Source organism: Taudactylus pleione, unplaced genomic scaffold, assembly GCF_031769625.1.
Source record: "Taudactylus pleione unplaced genomic scaffold, aTauple2 ptg000828l, whole genome shotgun sequence".
In the NCBI taxonomy this organism is placed as follows: domain Eukaryota; kingdom Metazoa; phylum Chordata; class Amphibia; order Anura; family Myobatrachidae; genus Taudactylus; species Taudactylus pleione.
Window position 1 is genome coordinate 757,057 of NW_028285230.1, and position 24,693 is coordinate 781,749.

General features: G+C 44.9%; 1 long non-coding RNA gene across 1 annotated transcript; it reads right to left on the reverse strand.

Annotated features, from left to right (window-relative positions):
- Positions 1–2,836: 2,836 nt before the first annotated feature.
- LOC148474583 (uncharacterized) lies at positions 2,837–24,413 on the reverse strand. Its single transcript, XR_015872869.1, has 3 exons — positions 23,834–24,413; positions 5,173–5,320; positions 2,837–2,949 (listed from the first exon to the last, which is right to left on the reverse strand). It is a non-coding gene; the product is annotated as an uncharacterized LOC148474583 (long non-coding RNA).
- Between the last annotated feature and the right edge of the window lie 280 nt (positions 24,414–24,693).

The window sequence follows — 24,693 nt, forward strand, 5'->3', positions numbered from 1 at the left end:
CAGACAGACGCACGCTTGTCGCTGCTGCTTTGAGGATGCAAGTGTGGCTACAGCCCACACAATTCACAAAGACAGAAAAAAGAAGAAGAATATTTTTATTGTTTGTGTAGCACACTTTGAGGGTGTCACCACCCTTTAACAGACAGACGCACGCTTGTCGCTGCTGCTTTAAGGATGCAGGTGCGGCTACAGCCCACACATTTCACAAAGACCGAAAAAAAAAGAACAATATTTTAATTGTTTGTGTAGCACACTTTGAGGGTGTCACCACCCTTTAACAGACAGACGCACGCTTGTCGCTGCTGCTTTAAGGATGCAGGTGCGGCTACAGCCCACACAATTCACAAAGACAGAAAAAAGAAGAAGAATATTTTTATTGTTTGTGTAGCACACTTTGAGGGTGTCACCACCCTTTAACAGACAGACGCACGCTTGTCGCTGCTGCTTTGAGGATGCAAGTGCGGCTACATCGCACACAAGTCACAAACACATTAAAAAAATAGTTTTTTATTTTTTGGAGCACTTTGAGAGTTACACCACCCTTTAACAGACAGACGCACGCTTGTCGCTGCTGCTTTGAGGATGCAAGTGCGGCTACAGCCCATACAATTCACAAAGACAGAAAAAAAAAGAACAATATTTTTATTGTTTGTGTAGCACACTTTGAGGGTGTCACCACCCTTTAACAGACAGACGCACACTTGTCGCTGCTGCTTTAAGGATGCAGGTGCGGCTACAGCCCACACATTTCACAAAGACAGAAAAAAAAAGAACAATATTTTTATTGTTTGTGTAGCACACTTTGAGGGTGTCACCACCCTTTAACAGACAGACGCACGCTTGTCGCTGCTGCTTTGAGGATGCAGGTGGAATCTAGACGGGATTTGGAACCGGGGACACACTACCTCCATCAATTGTCTAAATCCCACTGCACTAATGGCGGATACCGGACGCACGTCTAACACCAACATAGCAGTCAAGGCCTCAGTTATACGTTTTGCTTCAGGATGACTGCTGTCGTACTTCATCCTCATCGCTAGGGACTGTTGGAGGGTCAATTGTTTAGTAAAAGTAGTGATGTTCCTACTTCCTCTCTGGGATGATGAACAACTCCCAGCAGCAGCAACAGCACTAGGAGGAAGTGGTTCTTGATCTTTCCCTATTTTATTTTTATCGGAGAAAGTTTGGTCCTCCATTTATGTTATATTGATATATACGTGCGGCTAAAGTGCACACAAACACAGAAAATATTTTTTTATTTTTGCTGGAGACGGACCCGATAATTTCAGGTAAAATCTCCCCATCCTGCCCACTTCACTAGGAAGTGGGCGGGATGCGGGAGATATGCCTACTCTTCCGGGATCGCGGGAGGTTACCCGAAAAATCGGGAGCCTCCCGCGATTCCTGGGAGAGTAGGCATGTATGCTCTACGCAATGCTGCAAAAATGATAAATAAAAAAAAATGTTTATCCTAAGGGGGCGTGGCCATGCCTCTCACGATTAGGCCACACCGCGTCCCCCATCCTGGCACGGCTTTTAACGCCCCTGGGCATAGTGCGTACTGCCGCTTTGTTACAGCGCTGATAATACTCCTGGGCAGTATGACAGCCTTATAATAGATCTTTTTAATACTTTTGCTGTGGACTCTTTTAAAGGTCCTGGACTTTGGGAAAGTTACTTTCATGGTTGGGGCATGAATGGGTTTCTCAGGGACTGCACTTGTACATTAGAATCCCGTGGTTCAGCCAGTTGATGGGGAGGGTTTGTTATATTTTAAAAAATAAATTGGGCTTGAGTTCTGTTTTCAAATGACTTTGCCAGGTGGGAAGAACACAGTGTCCTGTTAGATCATAATCAGAGTAAGGCAGGTGAAACAGGATGAAATCACATTTGTCCCCATGTAAAAAGTGTTATCATTGTAATTTTTCGCTTAGCTTCATAGATTAGGGCTGACCCCAAGTCTACTAGCACCATGTGCGAGGAACTTTGGAGCTCCCCCCCCCCCTTCATTGCAAAAAAACACACTTTGGCCCCCACAGGAAAAAAATAGAATATATATTGGCCCTCATAGATGACTAACCTGACCGGATTTGAAGACAGAGACTGGGGGATAAATTTACTGAGATGGGAGTTCTATTTAAAAGTGATGTTGCCCATAGCAACCAATCAGATTCCAGGTATTATCTTCTAGAAGGTGCTAGATACATGAGAAGTAGAATCTGATTGGATGCTATGGGCAACATCACTTCTTAAATAGAACTCCCATCTTAGTAAATATACCCCTAGTTGTCGTGGAAGAAAGATGTTGGTGGCGAGTTGCAGTATAAGAGCTCCCGGTCCCTCCTTTTCGCTCAGGCTCAGTTGCGGCACGCAGAAACCTCACTGACTCAACCTCTGCAGTGCTCACTGAGCCAGGGGGTGTGCCTCCGCTCAGGCTCAGTTGTGGCACGCAGAAACCTCACTGACTCAACCTCTGCAGTGCTCACTGAGCCAGGGGGTGTGCCTCCGCTCAGGCTCAGTTGTGGCACGCAGAAACCTCACTGACTCAACCTCTGCAGTGCACACTGAGCCAGGGGGTGTGCCTCCGCGTCACCTCTCTGTTTTAGGTCACAGTCCGGGACAGCCAAAAGTTTGTTCCCTTACTGCGGAGGTTGCGGTGCTGCTGGCTGCTGCCACAAGCCCATGGTGAATGTTGTTGTTTTTCTTGCAGAGTTCATAAATGGTACACTGACCAAGAGGATTCTTCCCTAAAGATTTAAATGATTAATAATTTGGAGAATGTGTTTTTTTTTTTTTAAATAAAGATTTTATTTTACAACAGCATGAGGGTCCTGTCTTCAAAATCTTCTTTAAAGCTGCACTATAGGGGACAGCAGTTCTTCAAGTACCAGCATGCCACGAAAGCCCTTAAAATTTGGCATGACAGGGCTAGCTGGGATCTGGAGTGCGCTGGCAGAGAAGAATGTTATTGTTATTATTTATTTATGAAAAAAATCTATTTTTATATATATATATATTGACCCCAAACCCACCTCCCAGGGCAGTGGAAAGTTGAGGTCCTTTGGATAGGGGCTGCATTATTTTTGCTGGCCTCACTGCATTTTCCGCAGCCCTGTGCTAACTGGCCTAGTTGGCACTATGGAGAGAGGACCCCACACTGCGTGTCTCCCCTGCTATACTGTCACCAGTAATGGAAAATGGGTAATGTAAAAAATCAGGGGACCCCAAGCTCTTTGCAGCCATGATATATGAAGGACCAGCCTAAGCACACAGGTGTTTGGAAAGGAGGCGTTTATCCAGACAAGAAAAAAAAAACACAATAAAAGTTTTCCTCTAGCACCCTGCAATAAGCCAGAAAAAAAAGGCAGTGTCTTTTCTTGTCTAGATAAACCTTCTCCCTTACAAGCACCTCTGCAAGCCAATACATCGATTGATCAACTTGCATTTTGCATATCACTGTTTAGAGAGTTATTTTTGAGATCAGTAGCTGGAAGGAATGCTGATCTTTGTAGTGCCACATTGGCGGAATTTGGGGTACCTCCTGGTAAGTTAGCTCTCAATTTAAAAAAAACACATGACTATATGACCCAATATAGAGATATATACAAAGACAGATAAATACATTTTAACTTAAAAACACGGAATAACTCAGTGTTGTGTAATGTGATATGTTTCAGGGGCATTTGGCACAAGGAGACTTGGATATCACCTTTGCAGAGAAGCATCAGATCACACTATGAGATCATACATGACACACGCGAGAAGAGGTGCAGCTGACCTCTTTTGCCGTAATGGCTCAAACCCCATTACAGCAAAATGCCATGATTCGCAGGTCGGCCTGGAGGGGACGAGGCTAAATGATGGGATTTTAGCTTTGGCCCCCGATACAGACCGGGAAATTCCCCATATAATCTCCCTATCTTCACTAGGAAGTGGGTCAGAAGTAGGAGATCCACCTACTCTTCCAGGGGTCCGGGGGGATACCTGTAACATTGGGTGTCTCTGCAATGTCCGGTAGAGTAGGTAAGTATGGATGTACAAACTGCCGATGGTCTCCCACTTGAGTAATTATCAGTGATTTGTGCTTGCGTCTGAGTCGCGTCACGTTTCATTACCAATATCGCCCCCCAGGGAGGATTTATTCGCAAAGTGATTGACAGGCAGGGAACGTTTGTGGGCGGCAGTACAGGCATGACACAACCATTTGCGTTCCCGTACGCAGTAAAAATGGCTCTGGCACCTCAGTTCCCGTGGCCGCACCTCAGTTCCCGCAACCATTCTGCGCGACCGAAGGGTGACTCAAAAGTCAGATAATCGACTGATCTGCGACCGATATCTTTCTACGTAATCGCTTGATTTGCAAAGCTGCCCTGTGTGTGTCTCACTCTCAATACAAATCCCAGTGAATGGACATCTTTGAATCAGGCCCTAAGTTAACCCATTGCTGGCTAGTCAGACTGGAAAGGACAGCTGCAATATTTGCTGAGACTATGGGCCTGATTCAGACCAGCTCGCAAGCGCACAGCGCTCGCAAGCGGGTCGATGGTTCCCCACTGCGCATGCGCCGACTCCGGCCTGCGCATGCGCAAGACCTGTCCAGCGATGGCAGGTCCGTCGCTACGGGTCTCGTTACAAGACGGGGCGGCTGTCGATGTTGATTGACAGCTCGCCCTATTTTGTAGGCGGGGAGGGGGGGTGGCTGCACAAACGCAGGCGTTCCCTTAGGAACGCCTGATGTTTGTGGGCGGCCCTACTGACATCATTTGTGATGTCAGTAGTGGACTTCCTGCTCTATTAGAGCAGGGTGTCCACTCGGGCTTGCGGGAGCTGAGACCCTACCACAGGGTCTCGTCGCAAGCCCGATGGTCGCGATAATCGCAACGAACTACAGGCCGCTCGCACAAGCTGTGGGTCGTCACCCACAGCTTTGCGAGTGGGCTGGAGGAGGGAAAAAAATGTCCTGATTCAGAGTGAGCGCTTGCCAGCAGCGAGCGGCTCTGAATCAGGCCCTATGACCACAGAAAGTAGATGATAAAATCAATAAGTAATATTTTATTTACAGTCTCTAATCTTGTTTCTCTCAAGAACAAACCACTTGCTAGATTATTCTACACAACGTATTGTACATTGTCTCATTGGGATACATTTCAGTAGTAATCATCACATTATCACCTCACAGACTGTAGTATATCACATGACTTATTAGATGTTGCGCTCTCATAATGGGAAGGTTAGGTTTTCTCAGCCCTCTTCTAGGCCGCAGTCTCCACATTAGCTTGTTCACTGTTTCGAACTCCCTCAAATATATAGTCACCATAACCTGCAACACGTCATTAAAATACAAATTATATGATTCACAAGTATAGCAATAAAAGTCACCATATCACAAAGTGCATGGAAATATGAATAATTCATATCATACTTATATGATACATCTCAGAATATGACTGGAACATAAAAGCCGCATCTGAAACATATAAGGTAGATAGAATGGAAAGTGAATTTAAATCCAAAGACTTTTGTGACTCGCATCATTCTGAATGTCTCCCAGTGCAAAGGCAGGAGCCTCTGGATTTCAGAGGTAATCTAACAGAGGGCCTGATTCACTACTGATCGAAACTGCGATTATGCACGCAATCGGACGATTGATGCGTACTGCGCATGCATCGCAGTGCGCGTACGTGAACCATCCATTGCGATCGCACACACTAATGCACACATCGGTACCATCAAGACTTGCACAAGCTCTGACCTTACTCAGGAATTGCACCCTATGAGTGCTCAGGCTGCTTACAGCATCGCAGTGGATAATTCATGCACGCCCTTGCAACAGTGTTCAAACGCACTGGCACGCCTGCGTTTCGCCGACCACCCCCAGTCACCACCCCCAAATGGAACTTCCTGTCAATCACTCTGCGATGGGTCTGCGTAGCCACTGCGATCACAATCCTGATCGTAGTGGAGTGTTCGCACACTGCGATGCATACGCAGGCGCAGAACACAACAACCGGCCAATTGCGTGCGTAATCACAATAGCGATCCTTGCTGGATCAGGCCCATTGTGCATTCAGTTGACATTCACCAAATTTCAGCCTTAATATAGTGCATTTGTTAACCATCACCCCCCCTCATTGTAACTTGTAGATACTGTAACGTACAGTTTCTAAATCGTTCTTAACAACTTAACTGGCTAATATTTTTTCCAAAAAAACACTCAGAAATTGATGGTTTTTTAGGACTCGATTAGGTCATGAACATATATTTATAACATATCCAACACAATTTTATGTCATTTTTTTTTTTTAAACACATAGGGGCAGATTCAATTGGGAGTGAGGTTTAGCAAGGAAAAAACCTTGCGCCCCTCGCACCCGATTTTGGAATACCGCGGGTATGCGCGCTCCCAATACCCGCAGTATCTAATTTAAAAAATAGTGGTCGCGGGGGTTTCAGCTCTGAAAACCCACCGCCGCGTTAAAAAAAAATATATTTTTCACTTACCTACCTGGGGGTCTCCAGTGCTCTCTGTGGCTTCTCGGTGGCCTCCCCTTTATCTCCTCACTGTAGAAGGGGCTTCTGGGAGTCTCGGGTGCTGCTGGTAGGCTCCAGGGGCTGGTGGGAGGGCAAGGGCTGCTGGGAGATGTAGTTCTCCCAGTGCCCATTCCGGGGGGGCCACACTAACACTGGGGGACACACACATACACCGGGGGTCACACACACACACACACACTCATACGCACACATATACACACACTCACTCACACACACTTACAAACACCACACACACTGCAGAAGAGCCGGCTCCCGACGCTGGATGCAGAAGACAGCGCTGCAGAAGGTGAGTAATTATGGACTAAATAAACAAATTGGGAACTTCCAATTGCTTAATTAGTCCCAGGGGGGGGGGGGGGGTGCCGCCGAAATACCAGAGCAAGTCCCACTGATTTTACCTAAAATTAACGATTTTAGGAAAAATCACACCTGCTCTGGAGGTGCGAGGAAAAAACCTCCCAGGTCACCAAAAAACAAAAAACCTGCAACTTATAGAATAGCAAAAATCCCGCACTTACAGGAAAAACCTCGCTAGTGCAGGATTTTTGATATTCTCGCACCCAATTGAATATACCCCATAGCATTAAAATTGCTTTATAATATTGATCAGTGCTATATCGGGCTATCCAGGGCTGCCATCAGAAATTGTTGGGCCCGGTACTGACAAAACACGCAGAGCTCCCCCCTGGGAGGGGCAGAGGCAGCAGAAGTGGGTGGAGCAGTGGATAATGTGGGTGGAGCTACAGTAGGGTTGGGGTACCAATTGGTGCATAAACTAGTTAAAAAAAATGTAAAAGTTTGGTCTGTGGGGGTGGGTGGTATAACATGTCAGTCTATCATAATATATTAAGCTATAACTAACACACACACATCAGTCAGTTTTCTTTCTTAGTTCCGCAACACTATAGTGCATATTTTATATATATTTCTGAGGCTCCCCCCCCATGGCATTTTGGTAAAATAATTACAGGGCCATTTATACGCAATTTGGCTCCCAGTGCAAAAGTAAAAAATGTGCCCCACCCCCCTAGACAGTTCCCAGTATTTTTCCTCCTTGTAGTAATGCCCCTTACACATTATACCACACACCGTAGTGCCCCTTATACATTATTCTACACACCATAATGCCCATTACACATTATGCCGCACACTGTAATGCCTATTACCAAAGTGCCACTTACATATTTGCCCCCTGACACCATTTTATACCCCACAGTAAGGCTTCTAATTACTTTTAAATTACCTGCTCGTTGTCAGGGGTCTTATACAGTGCCCCCAGTAGTGGCCCCCCTATGCAGTGCCCCTTGTATAGTGCCCCAGGTAGTGGTCCCCCTATGCAGTGCCTCTTATATAATTCCCCCAGTAGTAGTCCCACCAGTGCAGTGCCCCCAGTAGTAGTCCCACCAGTGCAGTACCCCCAGTAGTAGCCCCCCCAGGGGGGCTACAGCAACGCGCTACAGCAATCTGTGGACCAAGTTTTAAAAACTGATCGGGTCCCGCCGGACGCGCTGACACTGTGTGTGCTGCAGTAGCTAATCAATGGGTGGCGCCGTCTCACCTGCCAATCCCTGCATGTCTGGCATTTCCCGGCCAATCCCTGCGAGGCGGCGTCCCCCCGGCCAATCACCATGCGGCATCCCCCCAGCCAATCACCACGCGACGGCCCCCAAGCCAATCACTACGCAGAATAATTGAGTCCCACACCAGCACAGAGGACTAAGCTGCTCCTGCCAGGAAGACGGGACTAGTCTGCTGGCAGACACCACGCCATACCGCTGCAACCAGCCAGACAGACATTGTGTATACAGAAGATACTGCCCGAGAGCCGCTATATGGAGCAACGGACTTAAGGTACATAGGGGCAGTAGGAGGGTGCAATCGGGGGACTGATAGCTATATCAATTGTACCCCATGTGCTGTCTATCCTTACCCCCTCCCTACCCTCAGTACTGACCCAGCTGCAATGCTAACCCCCTCCCTAACCCAAGTACTGCCCCCAGTATTGCCTTCCCCTAACCCCGTCCTTGCCCCCTAGTACTGCCCTAGTTATCTACCCTTACCCCACCCTAACCCCAGTATTGCCTGCCCCCTGACCTCTTCCTTGTCCACAGTACTGCCCTAGCTGCTAACAACTCCTTCCCCCCTCTACCTCCTAAACTGCCCAAGATGTTATCTACACTTGCCCCCTCTCTACCCCCAGTTGATATCCTGACCCAGCTGCTATCCTGACTTCCCCTAACCCCCTCTTTGCACCCCCCAGGTCCTGCCCTAGCTGCTATCTACCCTTGCCCCCTACCTACACCCAGCACTGCTTGTCCCTAACCTCCTCCTTGCCCCCCAGCACTGTCTCAACAACTGTGTGCATTTACCCCTCCCTGCCCCCAGCCCTGCCTGCCCTTACTCCCCTCTAGCTACAGCTCTACCACAACCTCTCCCTGCCTTTACCCCCAGCTTTACCCAAACCCCTCTACCCCAACTGCTACATACCCCCCAGCACTGTCTCAACTCCTGCCTGCCCTCAACACCCAAAATATGAGACGGGATCCAGAAAAAGTGGTGTAGGATCCCAATTTTTTTAAAGTGAGGGGTCCCTGGGACCCACAATTTTTTTGTGGAGGCAACAGTATTAGTCGGTGGGTGAGTGTGTGTGTGTAGTAGGTGAGGGTTTTGTGTGTGTGTTTATGAGTGCAGACAAGGTTAGAGTGTGTGTGGGAAGGGGATTATTCAGTTCTGGCAGGATGAGTATGTGTGGATGGGTTAATGAGTGCTGGCAGAGTGAGTGTGTGGGGGTAATGAGTGCAGATAAGGTTAGTGTGTGTGTGTGGGGAGGTTGGTTTTATTGAGTGCTGAGTGGGTGAGTGTGTGTTTGCAGGGGGGGGAGGTTAATGAGTGCTGGCATTGTGAGTGTGTGGGATAATGAGCATTGCCAATGTGTGTATGTGAGGTTTACAGGAAAATCAGGGAAAAGCTGGGAGACCTGAGCACAGGTGGGCTGGGACTGATCCGAAATGTATATCAATTTATATGTAATAATATAGTTATCCACAATTGCATAGGAAATTACTATGACAAATAAAAAATAGTCATGCTGGTCAACCTGATGACAACGTCAGGTTCAGCATGTTTCCAGATGATTGATGACCCTGCACTGAACGACTGCTCGTTCAGTGCAGGCTCATCACACGACTGACAAACGACTGAACGATTACAATGTCGTAACCGTGCAGTTGTTTTCAGATCTTGTAGTGGATACCCGCCTTTAGACAAAATATTAAAATATAACTTTTATTATGTATGTTAAGATGATTTTAACAAACAAACAACATACAATAACAACAAGCAAACAACGTACAACACATAAAATAGTATCAAACGATGATACAGCGAAAATATGAATAATAAATAGTATGGTATTACTGAGTGTGAATACTTAGTAGTATAGGCAGCAGTCATGTTCAAGTAAATAGGCAACTCTCTGTATATAGGGCCTAATTCAGACCCGCTCGCAAGCGCTGAGCGCTCGCAAGCGGGTCGATGGTGCCCTAATGCGCATGTGCACGACGGAGGGAGCTCCGTCGTGCGTATGCGCGAGACCCGCATAGCTATGGGTCTCGCACAAAAGGGGGCGTGCTGTCGATGGTGAGTGACAGCACGCCCCCTTTGGTGGGTGTGCGGGGGGCGTTGCTGCCCAGACGGAGGCGTTCCCATGGGAACGCCTTCCGTCTGGAGCCGGCCCCACTGACATCACTCTATCAGAGCCAAAAGCACTCCTGGGCTTGCGGCAGCGAGACACTACCGCAGGGTCTCGTCGCAAGCCCGATGGTCGCGATGGTCTTGACCACCGCGACCATCTTTTTGGCCGCTCGCATAAGCTGTGGGTGGTCACCCACAGCTATGCGAGCGGCCAGGAGGCCGCTCCATTTTTAGGTAGGAGGGCACTGATTCAGAGCAAGCGCTCTGGTCAGAGCGTCCGGCTCTGAATCAGGCCCTTAATCCATAGAAAGAAAATATATAGTACCTGGTAATTGCTTAAATAGAGTTACCTAGTATAGTCTTCTAACAGACCAATATGTAGTCTCTTTAGCACTCACTACTTCTTACCTCCAACATATAACTACATATACATTTATATACAGTTTTTCAAAATATAGTGATAGAATCAATAATGGTACGATGGCCCTGATTCAGACCCGGACGCAAGTGGCCGTTCGTACGTTCGCCGTACGTGCCGAAATATGTTAATTTAAGCGCTCACACGTAATTTCGAACGCAGCTAAACTTCCTCCCCAAAGTCTCCCGACCCCTCCTCTAGCTAACGAGCAGCCAAATAGCGAGCGTACATCCCCAATGTAGCTTGCAGGGAACGCACGCACAAGTACAAACCGGAAGTGGGCCTGTCAGATTCCGATTACCTGCTCGTTCATTCTGCCTACCTCCTTCAATCGTATCATGCCAATCAATATATCAATTAGCTTAATTGCTCTTCACATGTGTTCGTTTGTTTTTTTTTGTTTTTCAATAAACTTTACTCTTGTCCGTGTTTGTGTTTACCCGCAGAATACGTACGGTTTAAACAATGGTTTTCTTCTGGCAAAATACATGTTTGAGCCAATTATCCATTTGTTTTCCGTGTTTTTAGTTTTACCCACGCATATTTTACTGAGTTCATTTCTTTATTTAAATTAGCTTACGCATGTCACTGCATCATGCCTATCATAACTCGCAATAGATTTGTGGCCCTGTCGAACACATGACTCATACACTAACCAATAGAATGGTTCCTGTTAATTTCCCAACTACATTAGCCAATCAAAATTATTTTCTGGTCTTTATTAAAACTGTTTTATGAAAAATCCACCATTGCCATCATGAGAGCCTCTGCATTCACCAAGCGAGAGCTTCTGGTTCTTACAGAGGTGATGAACAGGCGTATCACCAGCCAGCCTCCCCCATCAGCAATAGGGAGAAGCGTGCCGCCTATGCGGAGGTACGCGGCCGCCTGCGTTCCTTCGGCTCACGCCGACAGATCGGCCAGCTGGAGCGCAGGTGGTCCGACCTTCAACGGCGGACGCCCCGCTTGCTGGCATGTTTTCGCATGCGTATGGCGGAAAGTAAGTTATGTTTTTTTTGGTTTTCCTGTTTATCTTTGTGGCCCTATCTGCATGTGCATGTTTTTTTGTTTGGCCTGTTTCTTGTTTTCACTCATATCTGCGTGTGCATGTTTTCTTGTTTGGCCTGTTTCTTGTTTTCACTCATATCTGCGTGTGCATGTTTTCTTGTTTGGCCTGTTTATTATTTGCACTCATATCTGCGTGTGCATGTTTTCTTGTTTGGCCTGTTTATTATTTGCACTCATATCTGCGTGTGCATGTTTTCCTTTTTTTTGGTTAAACAATTAGCGTTTAGCAAGGTGATGTTCTAAACTAACCTCAATTTGTTTCCCATCATTTAGGGGCCGAGCGAAGACTACGGCGTCATCGCAGGCAAAGACGTCGCTCTCGTCCCCTCTCCCCAACCCCCAGCCAAACCTCCTCTCCCCAAAATTCCACCTCCACCCCAGCCTGCCCAGACTCTGTCGCCCATCCCTTTTGGCAATTTCTCCTCCATCCCAATTCCCCCTCCCCTCAACCCACCCCTCTCTTGACCACCCCATCTCCCGAGTCAGTTATAACCCCTCCCACCTCCTTGGGAAATGTGACCACCTCCGAGGAGGACGATGGAGTGGTTTCTGGGCCAGCCGTCATTCACAACGGTATGTTTCCCTTTTATCCTTTTTTGGTAAGGAAAATGTGTTGATGTAATCCTTTGTCTGTGCCTTTTCCTTTTTTTATTATTTTTAAAGGTTGGTTATATATCTGTTTGTATTTACATTTCACAGCTGATTTCCCCATACACATATCCCACATGTCAAAACAGTCAAACATGTATCTCTGGTTTACGGTTGCTATTTTTTTAAGGTTTTTTGTTTTTACATTTTTTTATTGTTCAAGGTTTTTTTTTTAATGTGGTTTTTGCAACACTATTGTCACTTTTTGCTAAGTCTATTTTGCTTGAGTATTTTTTTAGATTCATAAATTATGGATTCATTTTAGTAAGCACCACAATTTTCTAACCCACAGAGGACCAGAGGCGTTTGGCGGACCTAGCCGGGTGTGTCCAACTGATGCGGGGGCACGTGATCGGCCTGCTGGTGGTCCTGGATAGGATGGCGGGGATCCTGTGGCCCTAATTTTTTTTGTTTTACACCGAATTATTTTTCTACAATAAAAAGTTATATTTTGAATACAGTCTCATTCCTTGTCTGAAAATCTTAGATTGTTTAAACTTACATAAGTAGACTCTTGCAGCAAGTATTTGAAACTAATGTCACTAAGATTGTGTTATGATGTTTTTTTAAAGCAGGCACATGAAACACCTAACACTAACAATAGGTTTGGAGAGTTACCAGATATTTTTTTGGTTTTTTATTTTATTTACATGTAAAAATTTTTAGGTAAACCTGCTTAGGCCGAGATTCAAAAGCATACTGATTCTACATAATACCTTTTGGTGTTGGTTTTTACCCACAAAGCATAGTTAAATAATGAGCAAATTGACACATTACAGGATTAGCCATTAAGCAACTTTTCCTTGGGTGAACCTGCTTACACTTGCTTGTAATGTCGAAAAGAATTGTTTTGATTCAAATAACCAAAAATGTATTCACCACAAAATAAAAACACAAAGTGTTGGGTCACAAACAATACACACAATGATAACAAACTGTAAAAACCAGCAAACACCATAATAAAAAATTAGCTAAAAATCAAGAACTGGTTGATGAATGAGCATGCCAACATGATTCCACAAATGTTGCTTTTCAAAATTGGGTCCAGAATATATATCCAATGTGGCCCCATGAAGTCATTTTTTGGGAGCAGGAAGTAGTCATCGTTTCATTCCAAAATATTATGAAATAAAACACAAGATGGGAAATAAAAAACCGATTAATTTGATGTTTAGAAAATTTCCTTTCAACATTGTGTCAAATAACTTATTTTGTGCCAATAATTACCTAAAGAATCTGGCCACCACATCATCGCGTATGGTCCCCCCACATACTGACCTCCAACCAACCTCGGGGGGGCATCCTCAGGCAAGGCATCCTCTGGCTGCATTGGGACACCACTACTTATGGTGATGTTGTGAAATATCCCACACAGGACCACAATTTTCGAAACCATATCCGGCAAATACATGAGTTCACCACCAGAGCGGTGGAGGCATCTGAATTGGCCTTTTAAAAGGCCGATACAGCGCTCCACCACTTGCCTGGTGGCTGTAAGTGCGGAATTAAAATCACTTTGTGGGCCTGGTGTGGGAGCCAAAAAAGGAGTGAGCAGCCAGGGCGTGCAAGGGTAGCCACTGTCTCCTGTGAAAAAGAAGTGACAACATCAGGAACACTGTGTATCAAGCTTTGCATTGGTATCTACTAAAGGTCTCCACTTACCCAGAAGCCATGCATCACCAGCTTGTAGGTTGTTTCATTTTTGCCAGATCCCTGATTGCCGGATGACGAATGAGTCATGTGCACTCCCGGGTAATTTTGCATTCAGGGACAGGATCTGGAGGGACGCATCACATACCACCATTACATTCAGTGAGTGATAGTGTTTTCGGTTCCTAAAAATGGCCTCCAGCCGTGCTGGAGGCTGAAGTGGTATGTGAGTACCATCCACAACCCCTATGATGTGTGGGAAGCCAGCTATTTGGTAAAAATTGGCCTTGGCCACACTAAGGGAACCCATATCCAAAGGCATTTTAATAAAATGATGGAGGTGCTTGAAAAGGGCCTCCATCATTGCCCTCAGGATCCTTGAAAAGGAGGATTGGGAGATTCCCGCAACTATTCCCACCGTGGTTTGAAAGGATCCTGAGGCACAGAAATGTAACACCGCCATAAATTGCGTAAGTGGTGGTATTGCTGTAGGACTGTCAATTTGCCGTTCAAGATCACTCTCTATTAATGAGAGAGTGTCTATGATGATTTGGGGCTGAAGACGGTAGCGCCTTAACACCTCATCATCGGGCATTCCAAAAAGGGTGACACGTGTTCTATATATCTGGGGCCTTGCACGCCTACGATGCCTATGCCTGGGACGAGATTGAGGTTGGTCAGCTTCCAGGAGCATGGCCACAACAATCCGACCAAGATCAAGCTGAAATGGCAAGAATTGAAGTTAAGGCTTGTTTCCCCCCCAAAATAAAGAAAAATACTTATCTTTACGATACAATCCAAAGATGCTTACATGCCGGGGTATTGTCATGATTTCCCAAACCTAAAATTCAACAGACCAGAACAAGGACAAAATTTGTGTTGCCCATTTTGGAAGCTTAATTTTGTAAAAGACAAAACATAAAAGGGGATAAACACACATTTCTACAAAGAGCAAACCGACATTGCGCCGACTTCCACAATTTGGGCCCCAAACAACAACCCAGATTGTGAACGGTAAATATCTCCCAATTTAACTAGAGAAATCAATCGGACAAAAATGCGCTAATTAGTTCGCAATTTAACTAGAGAAATCAATCGGACAAAAATGCGCAAATTAGTTCGCAATTTAACTAGAGAAATCAATCTGACAAAAATGCGCTAATTAGTTCGCAATTTAACTAGAGAAATCAATCGGACAAAAATGCACTAATTAGTTCGCAATTTAACTGTCACGGCCAGGGTACTTCAGCATGGAGCTAGGCGGGTGTTACCTGTGAGGTCGTTGTGGCACGGGCTGTCTGGTGGCGGAGCTGGTGTCTGGCGGGGGCTTTGGCTGCGCGCATTGTTGTGCGGCCCTGTTGTCACTCTGCGCTGGTGAGGCCTGGCGGCATCTCCGTTCCGTTTGGCATGGGCGCCGCCATCTTGCCTTCTGGCCATGTGATGCGGCTGGCCAATCCTGGTGAGTCACATGCTCCCTCCGGCCAGTAACAGCATGGCATGGGGTATTTAGGAAGGGTCAGTGCCTTCCTTCTTTGCCAGTGCAACGTGTATCTCAGTCTAGCTGAGAGGGAGTTCTCTGTGCTTTCCTGTTCCTGTAAATTCGCTGTCTGCCAGTCTGCCTGTCAGCTCCTAGTTCCCACTGGACTACCCCGCTACCTCCACCAACCTTGCCCATACTTGAGTGCCTGAGCCTGCTGACATCCTGCGCTTCAGTTCACTACCTGCAAACCTGGCTTGATTATTTTCAGTTCACTACCTGCAAACCTGGCTTGATTATTTTCAGTTTCACTACCTGCACACCTGGACAGCTCTAATTGTTTCTACCTGGACATTAACCCTTTTGCTCCCACCACAGAACTCTTGTGCACATTTATATTTTCCTGGACTTTTATTTACTGCCACATTATATGTCTACTCAAGTACTTATTAAAAATCCTAGTTTTATTTACAAATCTGCTTCTGTGATCGCTCCTGTACCACCCCGGGTCCACAAACAACCCAGAACATAACATTAACTAGAGAAATCAATCGAACAAAAATGCGCTAATTAGTTCGCAATTTAACTAGAGAAATCAAGCACACAAAAATGCGCTAATTAGTTCTCACATTTATGATCCACAAAAACACAGAAAAAAACAGTAATGTCCACAAAAGATGCGTAAAAAAAGTCATTAACATTTAACAAACAAGTGAAAATCCAAACTTACCAATACAGGATATAGAAGTCACAGAACAAAAAGGTCGTTGGGGCAGAGCCAAAAGAAACCTACAAAAGGAGATAAATAAATAATTTTTGGTACCAAAAAAAAAAAAAAAGGATAGCCAAATTTTACAAAATGAAGACGGTAAATAACTTACCAAAAAAATACACCACAACTAAAAGAACCACACCAAAAAAAGCGAACGGAAAGCTAAAACCAAAAAAGAACGCACAGAACAATTCACCAAACACCGCCAAATACAACTCCCGCCAACAATCCACTCCGACCAACGTAACCTCCAACAAACAACACCCGCCACCTAGACTCCAGTCGGCCAAAGCCATAAATAGTGTTTCTTTTCCTGCTCAAATTAAGGACGGATCATAGGAACGCACAATGAATGATGCGGACGAATAATAAGGACGCATGTATAAATACGTCACGACCAAAAAAAAACGGACTGGTGTATTTCTTGTTTTGTCATGAAAAATGGCTACAGACCAGCCAAACAATGGCCAAGAGGCGGCCGGTAAGTATTTCTGGCATTTCTAATCAAGGATTATTTAGAGCCAGAATATAGTGAAAGTTGGCCAGCTAAAATTTAACAATTTTATTGTAAATAGGTGTTGAGGATGACATGGAAGAGGCTGCTGGGCCCAGTATTCCGGGCAAAGCTGGGAAAAAGAAAAGGCAGCCACAATTCACAAGAAAGGAGATGGAGGTTTTGGTTCAGAAGTGTGTGGACATCCTGCCACAGGCAGACAGGAATATGGGTGCAAGCCAGCAGTGGACATGTGGGAGGAGATAGCCAGTGCTGTCAATAGGGTGGGTGATTATGTCCGTCTAGCCCGGGATGTCAAACGGCGGTAAGTAAAAACTTGACCACCCAAAAAAAACAGGGTCAAATAATGCAGGAATAATGCCTACTTTTTCACCCACAGATGGCAAGACTTCAAATATCGCCTGAAGCAAAAAATGGCTGACAGGGCTAGGCATGCAAGGGGGACAGGTGGGGGTCCCACCCCTGTGTCATTGGAATTTAATGATTTGGAAGAGCTGGCACAGGGGTGTGTGCAGGATGTGGAGGTGTTTGGCGTGTCCAACATGGATACGGACATGCCAGACTTTGCGGCTCCTCATGTTGTCCCAGGTAAATGTTGTGATGTAACCAACTCTGAAATGTGTTTGTGACAATATGTAGATTGTAATGTTCCTCTTTTCTCTTTTTGCTCACAGAGACACAGGCGGCAGAATTTCTGCTGGCTCTGCAGGGGAGGAACCAGTACATCCGGCTGAGGACCCTGCAGAAGCCAGTCCTGGGCAATCCCCCTCGCAGGCAGTGGCACTCCTCACAGAACTAAATTTTAAATCGGATTCCCAAAAGGAGATTCTGCAGAGGATGGACGCCAGTCTGCTACGGGTGGCTGAGGCCCTGGAGCAAAATGCTGCGGCCAACGTGACCATTGGTCAGGCCATGGCTGAAAATACCAGGGCCAACATCCGAATCGCCAATGCCCTGGAGCAGCTCGTTCGCCAGCACATGGTGGAGCCGACCACCCTTCCTGCCGGAACATCAGGATCCTCCACCTCGGGCACAACAACAGCCATTCCTCCAACTGTGCCTAGCCCTGTGCCTAGTCCAGAGGCCACAACATCTGCCTCTGGACAGGCCAGCCAGAGGACATCCCGGAGCCGGTCTGGCGCCCACCCTACCCCAGCCAAACGGGGAAAGAAACGATGACAGCACTGGCTACTTTGCCCACACTCCTTCTGTGCTTGCCCCATATTCCTTTCTGGCCAAAACTTCCCTCTCCTTTCTTGTGAATTGTTTTTTTTATTTTTTTATTTTTTGTACCTAAAATATCATTTAAAAAATACAAATGTACCAAAGATTAGTGGGTAACAATGACCCCAAAATTGTACGTGAAAATGCACATGATTTATTTTAAAATGTGTTTTGAAAATAAAACCTACAAATGGTTCTCAACTGTATTGTGACATTAATTTCAAATTGGTTTCTAGTTAATCCTGTCCCACAAGGAAAAAACGAAATCTTAGCTTTGGAGTTCCAAAAAATCAAGGGTTAAAACAAAATGTTACTTTAAGGAACACTTTGTTAAAAAAAAAAAAAAAACTCCAGCCCAATGCAAAAGGTTACAATATACACAAACATGATGACAATATTGTTAAAATATCCAAAAACACTAACAAAATTGTAAAATAGATTCCTACAAAAAAAACGCAAATTGATTGTGTAATCCTGAAATTAGCAGCCGAGATTTTCAGCTGCGTACGGTTTTGTGCTATTCCAAAGAAAAAAAAACAACAAACATTACAAGCTAGTTTTCAATACAAAGTTGATTGTATTTCTGACAAGCCGTGATAAATCGATGAAACATCGAGGAGGCCCGGGCCAAAGGACAAGGCCATCGCCATTGTGGTCGAGTAATCCAGACCCCAAGCTGTGCGAGCAGTTTGCACGGAAAGAGGATCAGCCAGTGACGTATGACTTGGTACGAACACATTTGACGTTCGCATGAGCTAATTTATGTACGCCCCAAAAACGCCTCGCCACGCCTGCGTTTTCCCATCTCCACCCCCGTCAACGCCCAAAAACGTCCTGTTCTGTCAATCACATTTGACATGTCACTTCCTGTTCGCAATTTGCCGAACGAGTGACAAAAAGCTCGCAATCTGCCGTACACACATGCGCAGTGTTACTCCGACGCATGCGCGGTTTCTCAACATCGGAACGCAACGAGCGTACTGCTGTTAACGAGTGGCTCAGAATGAGGGCCAGTATGTATTGCCGTCCATCAATACCACTATAATAAATCAATACAAATAAATGCTTTTGCTGAACATACTGTGGTATAGGTTTAGTAGTACAGGTAATTGGTATGTCTGCTAAACAATATCAGCCTATAGCCGCAAAAACTATTTATATACCAATTAGAGCGGATCAATAAATGGTATTGAAAAATATGTAGAAAGGTTGGTCTATTGTATCAAAGTATAATGTAATAGTTATGTTGGTTGCTATACATAGCAACCAAATAGTTATTGGCTATATATAGAGAAAAATAGCTTGTGCCAAAAATATGGTACTGTGTAGAGGTATTGCCAAAAAAATTAAAATAAAGCTACTCCATTACAGACATATAGGACCTCATTCAGAGTCGGTCGTTGCGGCTGCACGGTCGTAAGGGAAAAGGGGCCGGATATGCAAATGTTGCACTCGCAAGTTGCGTCCTTAAGATCGGGTCGTTAGCTGGCCGACCAAGGGGAGGATGCGGCCGTAAGACAAAAATACGCCCCCTTCTCGTACGCATTACACGTCATCTCCGGCCATATAAGTATTAATCGAGACCATCGGTAACCATCGGAACTGGTCGTAGAACTTAAGGTTGACCATACCCTCTCTTAAGCACTACGATCAGGTCAGTGTACAAACCACTCATGTCACGTATGCCATGACACTACTTTGTTAATTATGCACTCCCATAAAACGCCGTTCGCATAATTAGGCACGCCTGCGTTCGGATCTCCACTCCCCGTTTTCAAGCACCTTCCCCTGTTACCACCCACAAACACCTCATCCTGTCACTCAAACTACCGACATGGCTGTGTTCAAGGAGAGAGAAATTTCTGATCATAGCAGCTAGTTTGCGCACGCGCACTGCGAACTTTACACATGCGCAGTTTAGCAAACATCGGTGGCGTACGACCGTGCCGCCGCAACAATCGACTCTGAATGAGGTCCATAGTACTTGGTAATTGCTTAAATAGAGTTACCTAGTATAGTCTTCTAATAGACCAATATATCTCTTTAGCACTCACTACTAATGTGTGTATGTGGATGGGTTTAATTAGTCCTGGGAGTGTGTGTGTTAATGAGTGCTGGCAGGGTTGTGTGTTTGGGACAATGAGTGCTGGCACAGTGAGTGTGTGGGTTAATAAGGGCTAGCGGGGAGAGTGGGGGGGTATAATGTGTGCTGACATATTGGGGCACAGATATGTGGCATAAATATGTATTGAGGCACAGATGTGTGGCATAATATATTATTGGTACTGCTGTATGGCATACAAATAATTTGGGGCACATGTGTGGCATAATGTATTAGTGGCACTGCTGTATGGCATAAAAATAATTTGGGGCACATGTGTGGCATAATGTATTAGTGGCACTACTGTATGGCATATAAATAATTTGGGGCGCATATGTGGCATAATGTAGCAGTGGCACAGTTGTATGTCATATAAAGAATTCGGGGCACATGTGTGGCATATGTATTGGGGCTATATAATAAATTTTGGACACAGTTGTGCGGCATATTATTTACTGGGGCACAAATGTGTGGCATATAATGAATTTCTGGCACTGATGTGTGGCATATTATGAATTGGGGCAGTGTTATGAGGCACATTTTGATTTTGGGGCTCGGATATGTGGTATATTAGTTGGAGCATTTCTTTATAATACTATATATTATGAATTTGGGACACTGCTGTCATACATCCCCACAGCATAACACTAACTGGATGCTTCACAGTAGGTGTTGTGTACTCAGGTATAGCAAATCTCTGGACCTGATTTAAACAATCTATTTGGCATCCTCATATGGACTTTGGAACTACCTTTACCTAGTGGCGGCTATAAAGACTATCGGGTGGCTGTACATCAGCCAGCCCAAATTCTGTGCAAGTATCAACTGCTAAAGGACTGTATGAATATGTTTGATTCCTGGAACTGGTACCTTCTTGCTGCTTAATGGTAGTACATGGATATGCACCAATGAGAGAGCCAATATCGGATGTGTAATAAGATACTATAGAACTTTAATTGAATACTGGTCCATTTGAGATAGAACTCTTCCATATATGGTCTATTATTATATGTCAATTTTAATGGTAATATAGCTTTATGTGTTAATAAACCTTGAAACTTTTTATTATAAACCGCCCATTTGTATTTAGTGTATTATAGCACTGGTTTCACTCTTGTTCATGTTTCTTCTTATCAAGGCAGCACACCATCACCCAAGGGATCATAACAGCCAGCACCTGTAATTACTACACCTACCCAACATATCCAGCTCACAATTTCATTGGGCACAAGATCATAGGCTTGAGCGTTACACAATACTTTGTGGTATTGGAGTATTTTAGAGGTGAACCATTATATCTGGCCCTGGCTGGGATAAAGGTCCCAGCTCATGTCCTACTTTACTGGACATGGCATGAATTAACTTTACTATGACGATATTGTACCTATTATCCACAGCAACCTGAAATCCATCAATACCCTGATACTCGAGAAGATTAATAACAATTATACTACCAAATAATGCTTTAACAAGGGAATAAACATGAGATATACACATATAGAATGTGAAAAAAACATACATATTTATTAATATTACACAAAATGTAGAGAGGTCTCAGACCACTGGGGTGGAAGCAGTGTGGTCGGTGTTTGCAGGCAAGCCCACAGTGAGAAGTATGCTCCGGCAGATGAAGACTTGGTAGGCCGAGAGGCACACTAAATGTTGGCAATATTGCACTCCAGGTGTGAATAAGAGGCACAATGAGTAGAGATGAGTGGAGTAGATGGTAGGGGACTCCACAAAAAGCAGAAGTAATAAGTTGGTTAGCAGGATCACCCGGGATAAATGTCTGGCTCAGCAGTTTATGTAACAGACGTGACCCCGGTGCGCCTTAGAAAGACATTGCACATGGATGTCCAGATCCTGCTTATGAAGCCTCGCCAGCCAGAGCGTGGAGTCGTCCCTTGGAGTCTCTCATTAATTCTCCTCTTCTCCTGCTGGAGTTCTCTCAATTCAACTTTTTTCGTCTTGATTTCATCCTTTACTTCTTCCTTACGCTCCTCATCACTGGGGACAGCTGGCGTTATGTATTGGTCCTGCTCAGCCAGACTTCTCTGTTCTCCATACTCCTGATCACTGTCAGCCTCCTCTATAGCAGGGGAAGGACTTTGTGGTGTTTTAGTGAGGATCCATGTTGTACTGTATCCCATTTCCATCACCGTCCAGCCTATGGAAGGATCATAATTCCATGTACTTGGAGTACCAAATATGGCTATCTCCAAGGAATCATTCCCTATAGTCACCCTCAGTTGGTCATCTTCTGGAGCTGGGTGACTTCTGGGCTTTCTTTTCCCATACTGTAACTCCAGTTTCTGTTCTCCCATACATTGGGTAATGGTTTCCCGTACTGTGTGTTCTTCAGGGTCCATTTCAGTATAAGCTTGGTATGAATCAAGGCCAATAGCTAAGAGCTGCTTATCCGTACTGTGAGTCTGCAGCAAGACAGGTGTCTGTACAGTGAGCAGCTCTTTAGTACAGTCCTGGGACACCATTATGACATCACAATCTATTGTGCAGGCTTCTGTTTCCCCATCCCCCTCTCTCTCTCTCCCAGTGCCTCACTGAGAATTTGTCCCTCTTTTTATTTGTTTTTGTTAATAAAGTTATAGAAATAAAGTTTTGGTTTATATTTGATCTTTTCATATCTAGTTATATGGACACAATATGATAACAATGTATCCTTTTATTTTATCTATGTGAATAAAAAGTAGAAATGGATAGTGAAAAAAATAATAATAGTCATCTAGAAAATAAGTTGCTGTAACCAGAAGAACTATTCCCCAGAGACATTCTTTTACAGCACAGTCACTGAGATGAGCTAAAGGTGTAAGTACTATGGAAAGCATAATATACTATGTATAAATAATATGATTGCTCCTTTATCTGGGGCTCCACCCCTTGGGGCCAGTGACTGTAGATGTTACCCTGGCTGGGCTTCTTACTGAGGCCCTGATTCAGAGCGGGTTGCTCTGAAAGAGCGCTCGCTCTGAATCAGGGAGTTTTTTTTTTTTTTGGGCGGCCTCCTGGCTATAATAAGCGCCCAGGTTGATGGTCGCGATGGTCAAGACCATCGCGACCATCGGGCTTGCAATGAGACCCTTGTGGTAAGGTCTCGTGGCCGCCAGCCCCAGAGAGATTTCGTCTCTAAAAGAGCCGGAATCTCTCCACTGACATCACTCGTGATGTCAGTGGGGCTGGCCCCAGACGGAGGCGTTCACATGGGAACTAGAACAACCTACGTCACCTGAGGTCACTCCATAGAAGGACGACTCCAGTCGACACCCGGCGCTAAAAAGAACCAATAAATAACCAATAAATACGTAGAATATGTAAAAAGTGCTGGTTGTGTATCTCAGTTCACAGTGCTGCAAAGTCTAAATGTCAGTTGCTTATCTGAGATAAAGAATACAACCATAGAAAAAAGAGGAAAAAGTAGACTGCGCTGCTGTGACCGGGTACTAACATATGCTTGATTAATCAAATGGATAACACTTTAGCCTCTTTGAATCAAGAAATATTCAACAACATTTATTAGACAAACAATAATAAAAATAGATAAAATGTAACTCTAAATTAAGAGTATAAATCACAATAATACAGTTGTTACAACAACTCATATGGCCATTTAAAAGTATCCGATTGTAGATCTTTACCCAATACGGAATAGTACTTTGATGTAAGTTCAATTAATGAGAAATAACGGGTCAAATGCTCACCATTAATCACATACACAACATAGAAGTATTCGGCAAAGGCTTGATGTAAATTAATTTCCAGTTGGTATTTGTAGTGCACCGGAATGTGCTTGAAATAAATATCGTTGGAAATAAAATATTTGCAAGGCTGTATAGCCTTCAGTAGTAACAAAGCCGTGAAATACCACCTGGCGATAAGGTAAAGTGGCGGCTGAACTGGGACTGATGTCCTCTCTGTATCACAGTCCCGGGTATATCCCCCATTGCCGTCAGGTAATATGCTGGACGTAGCCCTCAGTGGTAACGGAGCCGTAAGTTGTCACTTGGAGGAGATGGTAGTGTAGCGGCTGTGTTGGGACTGGCGCCCGTCCTGCGCCGCAGATCCAGGTCACTTCCCTGTAACGGCAAGCAATGTGTAGAGCGGTAAACACCAGTACCTATGCCGCCAGCCTTATGTGCTCCGATAAACGGGAGCTCCCGTCTCTCCGTGCCTCGTGGATAATGGTGGCAGGGACCAAACTGCTGAGTTACTGAACACTGTTCACAGTGTTTAACCCCTTCGATGCATTTCGCTCCTCTCTTGGAGCTTTTTCAAGATAGGGGTAATCCATCCATATCTTACCCTTAAATAGGGTTTTCAATTGAACAAATACAATCAGCTGAGTTTTTAATCACTTCAATTATCTTGATTCACAGAGGCTATTAACTATTTGGCTGCTTGCTATTCATTATCTCAACACATAAATAAAGGTATAACAATATTAAATGTACAATAAAATAATAAAAATATAACACTAATTGTTACACTAGCCAAAATAAATATTAATAAGAATAATTAGCAGTGACCTGGGTCTGCGGCGCAGGACGGGCGCCAGTCCCAA